A 13,404-nucleotide genomic window follows, 5' to 3' on the forward strand; every position below is an offset into this window, starting at 1 on the left:
TTCAAATGAGGCCGGTCATGGTGTCTCAGGACAGATACAAATTCAACATTGGTGTGTCTCGATGCCGAAGCAATCTTTACCAGGTCACACTCTATACTGTACCCAGGATCTCTGTCGATGCTGTTCCCTGGCCCTCCCACAATAACCACGGTGTCTTCCCTGGTAAATCCTTTACAGAGTGAACCTAAATCCTCTGTCACCTGATCCAGACTAGCACTTGGTTTGAAAAAATTAGTGACCTGGTATTCTGGTCCTAATTCCTCCTGCAGAAGTTGGCCTACACCTCTGGCATGAGAACTGCCTAACAACAAAACTTTCTTCCTTTTCGATGACTTTCCTACATTCTTTTTCAATTTCCTATTGAAAGTTTGTTGTGTCCTGTCTACACCTACCTCTGCTTGAGGCTCATCAGTTTCTAACTGAAGCAACAGGTCAAACTTATTGAAGGTTCTGCAAAAACTATCCAACTAAACCCAATCCAAAATACGACTGATAGACCGCAACATAAATATGCCGAAACATGTCTGGGCAAGAAAAATAACGGAAGAAGATTATGTGGTTCACGTCAACAGGAGGAACCCAATTTACGTAACTCACAGTGATAGATGTAAGTGCGTATGATGTGTGTGTCACAACCTGTTTCTGCATGTAGCACACAGAGCTCGATGAAAACGAATTACAACGGTCCTACATGTGGTTTAGTTCAACTAAGGTATGTTGTCAAAAACAGTAAATGTAACTGAGTTAGAGCATGCGTTTTTACCATGTCATCTGTCAGAGAATCAAATTCTGTCCGAATGATTGAAGAAAACACACCTGAAAAAAGAGACCGAAACGTATTGCTTTCGAACAATCGTCGATACTGAAATTAAGTTAATGTTTCTGTCTACTGTAACAGATTACAGGGTATCATTTATGTTTTCTTGCATTCGCAACTCACGAAAGTGTAGCCAATAGTTGTACTTCAAAATGTGATATCGCAAAATTATACGTTGAGGTTGGATGCACTGCCTGACAAATGTGGAAAATCGAAATGTCTGATCTGCGAACGAAAGAGATGTTAAGGATGTGAGGGTGTTGGTTTATAGCGACAGTAAGTGCTTTGAGACATTTGTTTGTCAAAATATATACTATGTTGAGTGAAAGTGTAAGGCTTACGGCACTCGTCAACACATGGTGCTACTGCTAATCGTGTAATTCTTGTGTAGCTTTCTATGATGCTTGTGGGCGTTGTTCAGTTAGCGTGAATTAGAGGTGTTAAGTGATGTTTATGATGCTAACGAGTAATAAATCATTAAGCTAGATCACGTCGCAGCTTAGATTTTTACTCGTGGCCTAATTTAAAAAGAAAAAAGCGCTATCATAGCTAGAACGCCAACTAGCGACCGAGTTTCTCGAAAAGTTCCAGGCAAGTTTTGTTTTTGTTTTCTTTTTATTGTGACAGGAGTGCAGATCGTCTGCAGCTGTTGCTGGTACAGCACATTGTTTACAGACCTAGAGCTCTTCGTTAAGCGTAGTGAAATATAACTGCTTGCGATATTATGTGTGACGCTGTAGTTAAAATGTAGGTCGGCGTTTCTGTGTAATACAAGTACCTTGCAGATGATGTTGATATTTACGCTGACGGTTCATTGGCCAATAGTGTAGATATTTTACCAGTTACTCTCGGACTTGAGTGCATTCGAATTAATCATAGCATAAGGATTAATGAAATAGAGTTGGGCGTTCATTTCTTGATTGGTTTGAGTTGTGGACGATAATTTTTGTCTGTTAACGGACTGTTGAAAACATTTTTTGTGAATTGCAATGCGGTATGTTTCCTTCGTAGCAGTTAGTGTACTGTAAATTTGACTTGTAATTATTCATTCATATTTTGCCATTATATTTTACAATAGATTGTTTAAATATGTGGCCTACTCCTATAACACTGATACATTGAACAGTCATGATGTAATGAAGTCCCTTTCTACTTATGAGCTAGATGTTATGTATTTCAAAAAATCATCGTCATTTTTGTTACAATGTATAGGAACACTGGCCTGTTTAATGTTTCGTTATTTGAGTTCAGTTTCTGCTATATTGTGTTAGATTCAAGGGATTATACGATGAGTCATACTTAATGCACTTAATAGATGTATTTTGTAGGCTAGTTGTTAGTAATTAGCCAGAAATAGGCTTCTAGCATTTCATATGATGGAGCTTATATCACAAAGTGTTGATTGTGCTGTGCTTTTATATGCCATAATCAGGGGGTTTTGTTATAAATATTTTAATTTCAGGCTCTGAAGTGGTGTATTTTTTGTTTAAAAACTACGGATATCTCATACTCTGCCAAGATTTGGGGAACGGTAAATAAAGGAATGTATCAGGGACGCTAATGTCCTTAAAGAGTAGCTCAGCATCCCACACATCACTACACTGATTAGAGCAGTTAGGAATGTAGAACAATGCTTTATTGTGGTTAACAGTCTTCTAGATGGCATTGTAAGAGGAGTATAACACTGGACCCAACAGTTCATCCAAATTTGGGTTTCCGAGGTTTTCCTTAAGTGAATCGGGCAAATGCCAGACGATTCCTTTGGACATACTTGATTTCCTTCGGCATCATTGTCCTATCCAAGCTTGCCCTCTCTCTCTCTCTCTCTCTCTCTCTCTCTCATATATATATATATAATCTCATGTGACCTTTTCACTGATGGGATGTTAAATTATTCTTCTATTTACTTATGTCATTTTGTTTTCAGGTTTCTTTAGGTTCGTGCTCATGGGGTATCCCTTTGCCTGATGACATGGTGTCATTGGGAGTGTGATAAGACCTTTGTTATATTGAATACTTTATAATTTGTGGTTAGAGAAAGAAAGAATGTGTACAGTGAGTGGGTAATAATTGTTGACACGTCCAACTACTGCAATAGAAAGAAGATTAAAGGGAATTTACAGTTAATGGGAAAGAAACATTGTGCTGTGCACACTTCTGTGTTCTGGAAGTACTAGACCTAAAAGTAGAATATCCTGAAAAACAGATTCCTGTACATAAGTGGAAATATGCTGAGTAATCTAGCTTCTTCATTTTTAACTCACCTATGGCAGAAGTCATCATCATCATCAGGATTTCCTTCCAGCGAGCCGGGTAGGAACTTTGTAAATGATATGCCTCCATTGGTTTTTGTCCTGGTGTAGCTTTTCCCTCTCCACTACATCCCATGTTACTCCTTTCCTATTGAGATCCTCCTTAACCTGGTCTATACATCTCTTTCTAGGCCATCCAATTGGTCTTCTTCCTGGTACCTCAATCTCCAAATACTGGCGTGGAGTTCGAGTCGGGTGCATTCGCTTCACATGACCAAACCACATCAATCTCAAAGCACTCATTCTCTCCTCTGTAGTCAATGTCACCTGCAGGTCTCTCCTTACAAAAATCATTCCTGACTCTGTCTCTCCTAGTTTTTCGTAGAGCTGACCTAAGGAACTTCATTTCACATACTTGTATTTGACTCTCTTCTCTCTTATTTATGACACATGCCTCTTGACTACACATCATGGTTGGAAGGAGATAAGTTTTATACATGATCTGTTTGGCTCTTTGAGGGACTTCCTTGTCCCACATTAGATTTCATACTTGGTGGAAGAAGCTAGCTCCTTTTGTTATTCTGTTTAAGACTTCTAGTTGGGAACTTCCATCACGTGATATGATGCTATCCAGATAATGGAAGCTTTTCACACATTCAGCCTTCTCCCCCTCCAGTATGATGTGACAAGGTGTGGGTGTCCTGCTCATCTTCATTACTACTGTCTTGTTCCTACTCATCGTTAACTTGAATTTTTTAAATTTTGTGTTTCAATAATCTAGTCTTCTCTGACTCTCCATTTCCGTCTCTCCCCAAATGGCAATGTCATTAGCAAAAACAAAAGCATTGAGATCTTCATTTTCTTCTTCCTTGATTTCTTTCATGATTCTGTCTATAAGTGTAATGAAGAGTAAAGGGGAGAGCGAACTGCCTAACTAAACAGCTCTCTTTGTCTTAAACCATTTTGATCTTCCACCTCCTACTTGTACACTGCTCTCACAACTATCGTACAGTGTCTGGACTTTTTTAATTAATGAATCACGAACATTGTTTTCTCAAGCATTTCCGTATTTTATCCCTTGGTACACTGTCATGCTTTTTCCAAATCCACGAATACTACTATCAAGTTCTTTCCTTTTTCCCAGTATTTCTCCATCAACTGACTGAGGGAGAAAATGAGATCTATTGTTCCCCTATTACTTCTGAACCCGTGCTGTTGTTCCTCTAATTGGTGTTCTAGAATTTCCCGCAATCTGTTTTTCTATTACCTTTTCCATTATCTTAAGGCAGTGCGATAGCAGTGTGATTCCTCGGTAGTTGGTGCATTTCTTCCTACTACCTTTCTTGAACAATGGTATTATAATTCCTTTTCTCCATTCATTCGACACTTTGTTTTCTTTCCATATCACCCCCAGTACCTGGTGTAACCATTGTATTCCATGGATTCCTGTGGCTTTAATCATATCTGCTGTCAGCTCGTCTACTCCAGCCACCTTCCCATTATTTATCTGTTTCAGGGAATTCTCAGTTTCTAACCAAGAGATTGGATCCTGCTTTTCCTCTAATTCAATGACTTCGGTGTCAGTTTCTTGTGCATCTTCCCCATTCAGTAAGATTTCAAAATAATTCTTCATCTTTTCTCTGATACCATCCATGTCCCTGATAATATCCCCATCGTCTGTTTCAATCGCTTTTATGTCTTCTCTATCAGATCTTTTACTTTTCAATAATTCATATAGCAGTTTCTGGTTCCCTTTGCTATCCTGCTCTAGTTTCTGGGTGAATATTTCCCAAGTCTTCTTCTTTTCTTCTTTCACAATTGTCTTTGCTTGGCATTTCTTTTGTCAGTATTCCTTCTCGAGTGTTGTCGCCTCGTGTTCATCTTTTAGTACCAGCCCCTGGTTCTGATTTCTTTTTTCAAACTCCATGTTTTTCTTTTCTTTTTTAAAATTGCATCTTCTATTTTATTGTTCCACCAACTGATTTCTTTGTCTCTCACTTTACCCTTTGTTTTGCCATGTATCTCCACAGCACTGTTAACTATTGATGTTTTAAATAGGTTCCACTCTTCCTATACACCACCCCTCTCAGTGTTTGGCATTTTTTTTGCTACTAGATTTTGGAAACTTTTCTTATTTTCTTCTTCTTTCAACTTCCACTCCTGAATTTTTGGCATTCTTTGTACAGCATTCAAATTTTTCATCTTATAATTCAGATCAGCCACTTGTAACCTGTGGTTACTATCCCATTGCTCACTTGGTATGACTTTAGTGTCCCTTACTTTTCCTCCAGTTAATTTGTCTGTTAATATATAGTCTATAACTGTCTTAGATTTGTCATCCCAGCCATATCTAGTAATCTTATGGCTATCTTGTTTCTTGAAGAATGCATTCTTCACTAAAAGATGATCCTTTATGCACAGATTTAGAATTTATTCACCCTCAACATTTCTTCTTCCGTATCCAAAAGGGCCCATCACCTCCTCATATCCATTTATATCCATGCTGATCTGAGCATTCAGATCCCCAATTATCATAATGTTATCTTCTCTTACTTGGTCTTCCAGTTCTTCAAGGAATTCCATTTTTTCTTCCTCATTGCACCCTTGCTGAGGTGTGTACACTTGAAGTATAGGAAAACTATTCTTTCCTAAGTTCACTCTTGCTCTAATTATCCTTTCACTTACTAAGCTCACATCTGTAACTGAGTCAGTGTCTTTGTGAAACACAAACCCCACTCAATTTTTGCCTCTTTATTGTGTACCCACCTCTCAGCAGTTTAGAGTTTTTTCCCTTCCACTTGGTCTCACTCAATCCAAGGATATGAGTCTCTCTCCTCTCCATCATGTCTACAATCTCTTCAGTCTTTCCTGTCAAGGTTATTACGTTTAATGTTCCCATTCTCAACTTGTTTTTGTCTTTTTGTTGGGTTCTAGTTTCTGCTCTTGTTTAGTGTATCTTCTTACGTTCCTTGGTTTTTCTTCAGGCTGTGAAGAACTGTCATTCATTCCAGAGGAACAATAAGTGCTGTCTACATTAGGTATTTTTAATCCAAGGCTCGTTCTTTGATTGAAAGCAATGACAACTTTTTCTCAGCCTAACACATCCAAGGATTTTCTTTCATGGTTTACTCCCTCAGCCTTTGGAGATCCCTCTTCACCACAAGGCAGTGGTTCCACTCCTCATTTAGGTCTATCCTTAGGAGGGGAAAGGGTGCCTCCTCTACCAGCTGCACCGTAGCTGCCATTAAGGACTTCGCCATATCCCTGGGAAGGGTTTGATAATGGTAAGGAAAAAGGAGAGGTATAGGATAGGATATGATAGGAGACAGGCTAATGATAGGTCATATATTCTGCAAATATAGCTGAAACTAAAAAAATCGTAGGATACATGTTTCCTATTAAGGTTGTGATACATTTGTAGTTCTAAAAACTTAACATTATGTGCTTCATCTTGTGCACTCTGTGTGTATGACTGGAGGTTGAATACATCATGTTGAATGCATTGGGGGAACAGGGTGCAAATAAATACATATTGTGGCACATGTTGGAATGAACTATGCGTGCCACTGAGCTCGAAGGTCATATTTGGATCATTCCTGTAGTAAAAATTGAGAAGATGGGCCTTGCTTGCTGAATTACAGTAAAGCTCACAATCTGCAGCATTGTCACCAATACTAATTGTGGTCCCCTGGTTCTGAGTTAGGTGTCTGGCTTGAACCAGAGACTTCCTAAATATGCACAAGATGTTGAGAACTGTAGTCCTCTGCTACATGCACCAGTGGTGCACTACGTATTACATGCTGCTAACCAAATAGCTGCCTGTGGGTGGGGTGCACACACTTTTTTTTTAATCTTCTGTAGATGGGGCAACTCCCTCCCCCATGCCATGGTGGGGTGGGTTGTCTGCGCAACCACAATGAACGGGTATATGTGGAGCGTCCAGACTAACCCATGGTTCCTGAAGAGGGGCAGTAGTCATTTTAGTAGTTGTTGGGGCAACAGTCTGTATGATTGACTGATCTGGCTTTGTAACAGTTGACAATATGGTGGTTCACAGCTGTACTGGATGGTTTGAACATAATGGCATTCTACTGGGTAAAATATTTCTGAGGTAAAGTAGCAGTTTGGCTCTGCTGAACAGAGTGAACAGTCTAATGATTACAGAATATGGATTGAGAATAATAATAAAAAAAGAAAGAAAAAGAAAACACGAGAGTTATGAGAAGTAGCAGAAATGAGAGCAGCGAGAGACTTCACATCAGGATTGATAATCACAGAGTAGATGAAGTTAAGAAATTGTGCTTCCTGGGCAGCAAAATGACCCATGACGGGTAGAGCAAGGAGGACATCAAAAGTAGACTAGTACTGGCAAAAAGGCATTCCTGGCCAAGAGCAGTCTACATAGGCCTTAATTTGAGAAAGGAATTTCTGCGCCGGCCGCGGTGGTCTAGCGGTTCAGGCGCTCAGTCTGGAACCGCGGGACTGCTACGGTCGCAGGTTCGAATCCTGCCTCGGGCATGGATGTGTGTGATGTCCTTAGGTTAGTTAGGTTTAAGTAGTTCTAAGTTCTAGGGGACTGATGACCACAGATGTTAAGTCCCGTAGTGCTCAGAGCCATTTGAACCATTTTTGAATTTCTGCGAATGTGCATTCGGAGCACAACATTGTATGGTAGTGAAATGTAGACGGTAGGAAAACTGGAATAGAAGATAATTGAAGCATTTGAGATGTGGTACTACAGAAGAATGTTGATAATTAGGTGGAGGCGAGGAAAGGGATATATGGAAAATACTGACAAGAAGAAGAGAGAGGATGATAGGACATCAGTTAAGACATCAGGGAATAACTTCCATTGTACTAGACAGAGCTGTAGAGAGTAAAAGCTGCAGAGGAAGACAGAGATTGGAATAAATCCAGCAAATAATTGAGGATGTGTGTTGTAAGTGCTACTCTGAGATGATGAGGTTGGCACAGCAGAGAAATTTGTAGGGAGCTGCATCAAACCAGTCAGAAGACTGATCATAAAAAAGGAAAAATATTGTTTCCCCTTCATATCTCTGGCAGGAACTATTCAGGAGGATGTCATCATCAGGAAGAACAAAACTGACATTCTACAGGTCATAGTGAGGAATGATAGATCCCTGAATCGGGTAGGTAAGTTAGAGTTTAAAAAGGGAAACCAGTAAATTGAAGTTGGACATAATGGGAATTAGTGAAGTCTGGTGTCACTAAGAGGGTAATGCAGATAAGTCTAATGAAGATAAGATAATGGGAATGCCAGTAAGCTTTTATGAACAGCATAGTGAAAGTGTTAGTGTAGCCAAAATAAACAAGAAGCCAATGCTAACCACAGCAGTACTGCCAACTAGCTCTGCAGATGATGATAAGATAGAAAGAATGTATGATGTAAAATAAATTATTCAGATATTTAAATATACAAACATTTAAATGTAATGGGGGACTGGAAGTCAGTAGTAGGAAAAGGAAGATAAAGGAACATAGTAGGAGACCATCAGCTAGGGTAAAGGTATGAAAGAGGAAGCTACCTGGTAAAATTTTGCACAGAGCATAATTTAATCATCACTAATACTTAGTCTAAAAATCATGAAAGACCCATGAAGACTGAACAGGCATCCCACCTAATCTCCAGATTTGAAGATGATGATGATGTTGAAGAAATTTGATATTGGGCAGTTATTTGTATTTACAAAACTTCTCAAATGTTTTAATGATTATAGTTTGAAATTGTCCATTTGTAAAACTGATTTGAAAAGGGGAACTGAAACATTGGGACCATTTGTTTAATAGGATATTGGTCTCCTTTAGATGGTAATGAAGCAGTCTTTCTGCATGACATGGCTTGGTGGGTATCCAGAAGTTCAGTTCACAAAATTCCATTAAATTAATGGATGTCGAGTTGGTGCTTGATAGTGCCCCAGGTGTGTTCTACTGGGTTCAGATACGGTGAATAAGGTGTCAAAGACTTCTACGTGAGTTCACTGTCATGTTCACCAAACCACTGCAGCATGATTATGGCCTTATGACACTGACAGTTACTCTGCCGGAAGATGTCATGATCTTAAAGAGGATGCAAGTTGTCTGCAATAACGGTCGCATAGTCCTCAGTTGTCGTGGGGCCTTGGATTACTATCACAGGTACCATGGAAGCCAAGGTGAATGTACCTCATAGCATGAGGATATTATTCACCTGCAAGGCCTGATGCTGATTATTCAAACCTACTTAGTCTTATCGGCACATTTAACATGTGCTATTGCTGCTTAGAGTGATCCTTGCTGAGTGAGGATATCAAGCTGGTTTGTCTTTGGAGCTGAGCTTATCCTAGTCAGTCCTGAAACTTGAGCTCTTGTTGGCTGCTTCAGGGTCACTCTCATGACACTATTGTTTAGAGAAGCATTAACCATTTACACAGTGTCTCACACACCATACATCTATATCAATAACTGCATTCACATTCATATTCTGCAAGCCACCATGAATGCTTGGCAGAGGGTACTTCATATTGCACCATATATTAAAGTTTATTTCCATTACACTCACATATGGAATGCTTAAAAACCTGTGTGCAATCTGCAGTTTGTTTAATGTTGTCTTCATGGTTCCTGGAAGGATGATACATAGAGGGCTGTAGTATATCCCTCACTTAATTCTGGTACTCAAAATTTTTTTAACTGGTTTGTGGGTAGATATTTTGGCTGAGTCTTCAAGCCTCTGCCAGCTTAGGTATTGTCTGCATTCCCTGGATCTTTCTTGTAACAAACAAATGTCGTCTCTGGGGTTGCCCTTCTTTGAATATGATTGGTATCTTGGGCATTAATGTAGGATTGGTCGCATGAATGTTTTGTATGCAACCTCCTTTGTAGAGTGACTGCATTTTCCCAGTATCCTACCAAAATAACCACATTACACAGACAGTGATGTTTGTTGTGAGCTTATGAGATAATTTCAAGAGAGTATTTAAAGTGACAGTTTTAAACAGGAACTTACTGCAACCATTTTTTGACGCTAATCTATTTTGGACCAGAGGCATCATCACAACTGCTTCATGGTGGATAATATTAGGATTTAATAGTACTTGGATTTAATGTTTGGTAATTATTTTATGTCTTTCACATAGTTTATTGTTTGATACTTTTTGATAAAATATTAGTACAAAAATCTTAAAATGGCAGATGTAATACTTGAAGTAGATGTGGATAAAAACTGAGAAAATAATACCACAGTGAGTATTCCTACCAGTCACTCTTTCTAGAGAAATTGCCTTAGTAAGATTGCAGGCCGAATTGTCTTATGTTTAACTGTGGTGATACGTAAATTAGAAGAGTAGTTCTTACAGCCATGCCTCCTTTCTCCGTATTAATAACCGCATTTTTGGTGTGAGCAAATCCCTATTACTGTCATCAGATGATGCAGAGAGTATGATTTTTGCTTCATCGAACCTATACAACTGTCGTCATATGATTCAGAGAATATAATTTTTGCTTCATATACTGCAAGTAATCCAGTCAGCTAGTGATGTGAACAGCCTTGGGGTGAATGTTCCGAGTGAGGTGCCTGTGCGACGCAGTGATGTGCCACCAGCAGGAGTGCAGCATCAGTGTAACAAGGCTTCTGATTAGCAGCGAAATGTGGTGTGCGAACAGTGAGGTGCTGGCAGCAAGACTGTAGCACATATATACTGAACACTTCCCCCACCTGCCTGTGTCTGTGACGTGCTGCATGTTTGAGCAGCTGTTTGCCTATATAACGGTGTATCCAGATACATCATCATGTAACAAGAAGCTTGATTCTTTCAACCATTTGACACGTTTCCATTCATTTGTGGTCCAGTCGAAATGAACCTGTGCCCACTGCAGCTGTAACTGATGATATGGATCATCTTAAGACAAGATAGGGGTTGTCTGCTGCGAAGCAGCATGTTCAGCAATGTGCACTCAACAGTGTGTTCCAAAACCTTGTGCATGCATCAGCATTGCATGCTGTCATCAGATCTGCCACAGATTGCTGCCTATACTGCTTTATGGAGTGGACAGGCCTCCAAACTTCATGTTCTGTGAGGAGGTATGGATGTCCAAAACCACCTCTCTTACTTGTGGTTCACTGTGCTTCAGTCACTTTCCACAGGTGCTTTAACATTTCTGAGATACTTGTTCCCGAGCACTGGACCATATTAATCTGCCCATTGTCATGGTCACTTGAGTTAGTTGATTTCCCCATTTGCAGCCCATATCATCACTAGAATAATTCCCCATTTGCCTCTGCTCCTCTTATGGACTTTCCTTAACTGTATCACCTACCCACCATGCCATCAGCCAGCAGTCAATCTTGCAGTGACAGTGATCATATTGTAATTGTTGGCTCATCAGTGTAATTTCTTAAAAGTAAGCTTCTGTTACAAAATAAAAAATGTCTTTATTTCATGCATTTTCCAGGTATCTATGATACAGAATGACATATTGAAATAAAAAAAAGTCAGAAAATGTAGCAGTTGATGAAAATGATTCGGGTGCTGGAGTGATCCTTCTGACAGTAGGCCCCTCATTTGTAGGTAATGAAAAGTTTGTCTGTTAAAATATAATAATAATTGGTTTACCATGAACCATGTGTTGCTATTTTCAAACATCTCATTAGCTGCCTTTTCAGTGATAGGACTGATATTACTTTTTATTCCTGTATTTTTATGATCTGCCACAAGGACTAAATATGCGCCTTCTGAGAATGTAAGTGGAAGATGGTTTTTATGTCTTGGAGACAAATTAGTATCTCAGTGCAACAGGTAAAATTCACAAGACCTTCCACAAATCTTTTCTGTACCAGAAAAATGTAACTCGTCCAATCACTATCTTGATTGTGTCAGTGTTTCTATCCTAAAGTTAATTAAGTCTGTTAAAAATGATATAAACACCTTACCAAGTGCGGATCCAATTTACATGGACAATTTTTGGACTACAGATCTAGAGGTTCAAGATTCAATTCCCAATCACTTCTGGTATTTTCCGTATCATTTATCGCTTCTCTCACCTCTGGCATTGATTTGTGCATGTGAAAAATGCCAAGCTGTAACATGGTTGTGAGCCCAAGCTAAACTCTAAACCTCCCCTTCAACTGACTGGGCAAGTAAGTTCAAAGATTGGAGGAAGGAACCTTCAAGCTGACAGCTTTATCTTACTCTAAAGATTGGCTGAAGTTTTGGCAAAGTAGATTATTTATACCCAGTTGGAGAGCATTTAGCCACAGCTTCAATGGAAAGTAAGATACCAGTTAATTTGTTACTCCCATTGGTGTCAGTGGACAAGTCCTCCTCCTCCTCCTCCTCCTCCTCCTCCTCCTCCTCCTCCTGCTGCTGAACACAATGGTCTTTCCTCTCAGTAGTGTCACATGGCTGCCTGATCCCGATCTTCTTGTGACCCTACGTTCTCTTGAGCACTGTTGCCAGGAATCATATACAGTGACTACATTCTTGCCAAGCATTTCTGTGGTACCACAGAAGGAACATTCAGCTGATAGGAACATTCAGCTGATAGCACTATTACATGACCTTGTTCAAACTTGATGAAGTGTTGATAATGGCATCTTTGTCACCTTAAAGGTATCTTGACTGACAGCAACTCACCATGTCAAATCTCAAAGGTAGCCAATGCTCATGGTGGTTACAGTGTGTATTCAAAGCAAATCTGATTTGCTGCTTCACAGTAGCACTACCAGAATCACTCTTACGTGGCTTGTGCAAAATTTGCATAGATATCATCTTTCAGATGTAGAAACATGCCTGTCAACTTTTGTTTATGTTGGACAACTTCTTCTTGGTGTTACAATTTTTTCATCAGTGTATACATGTCCTTTCCCTTGTTTTTAATGTAGACTGTAGAAACAGACTCCTCTGTAGTGTAGCCTGAGGTATAGGTTAGGTTGAAAGATGGTTTGGTTGTGAGTTGACAGTGCAGTGTTAAAGGCTTCAGTTAATCCAGACTTTTTATAAACTGGGCTTTTGTCACATGCATTGATGTCATTCTTCAATCTGCTTTGTGAGTGACTTTTGATTTCCATCTTGGATGATATGTGCAAGGCATGAAAGATCTGTTTTTCAGTGATAGCATCTAGCAAGGCATTCAAAGCTAGCAGTTTTTGTTTTCATTCTTTGTTAATTCATTTGAAAGATTTTCCCCAAGTGAGGTGACTCATTGGTATTGGTTATAGGAATATCAGCATTTAATGTCCCATTAAGGACATGATCATTAGATATGAAGACTAAGATTGGGTAAAATGGGGATGGAAATAGACTATGACATTTTTAGTGTTGATATCCAGACACTTGC

General features: G+C 39.4%; 1 protein-coding gene across 1 annotated transcript in view; it reads left to right on the forward strand.

The window, feature by feature from the left end:
- Positions 1-1,054: 1,054 nt before the first annotated feature.
- The window catches only part of LOC126481757 (uncharacterized), a 189,995-nt gene continuing 177,645 nt past the window's right edge, over positions 1,055-13,404 (forward strand). The window contains exon 1 of the mRNA XM_050105711.1: positions 1,055-1,093. The gene's annotated coding sequence lies outside the window, so the exon portion shown is untranslated. The remainder of the gene's footprint in view (positions 1,094-13,404) is intronic.

This window comes from Schistocerca serialis, chromosome 5, assembly GCF_023864345.2.
Source record: "Schistocerca serialis cubense isolate TAMUIC-IGC-003099 chromosome 5, iqSchSeri2.2, whole genome shotgun sequence".
Classification (NCBI taxonomy): domain Eukaryota; kingdom Metazoa; phylum Arthropoda; class Insecta; order Orthoptera; family Acrididae; genus Schistocerca; species Schistocerca serialis.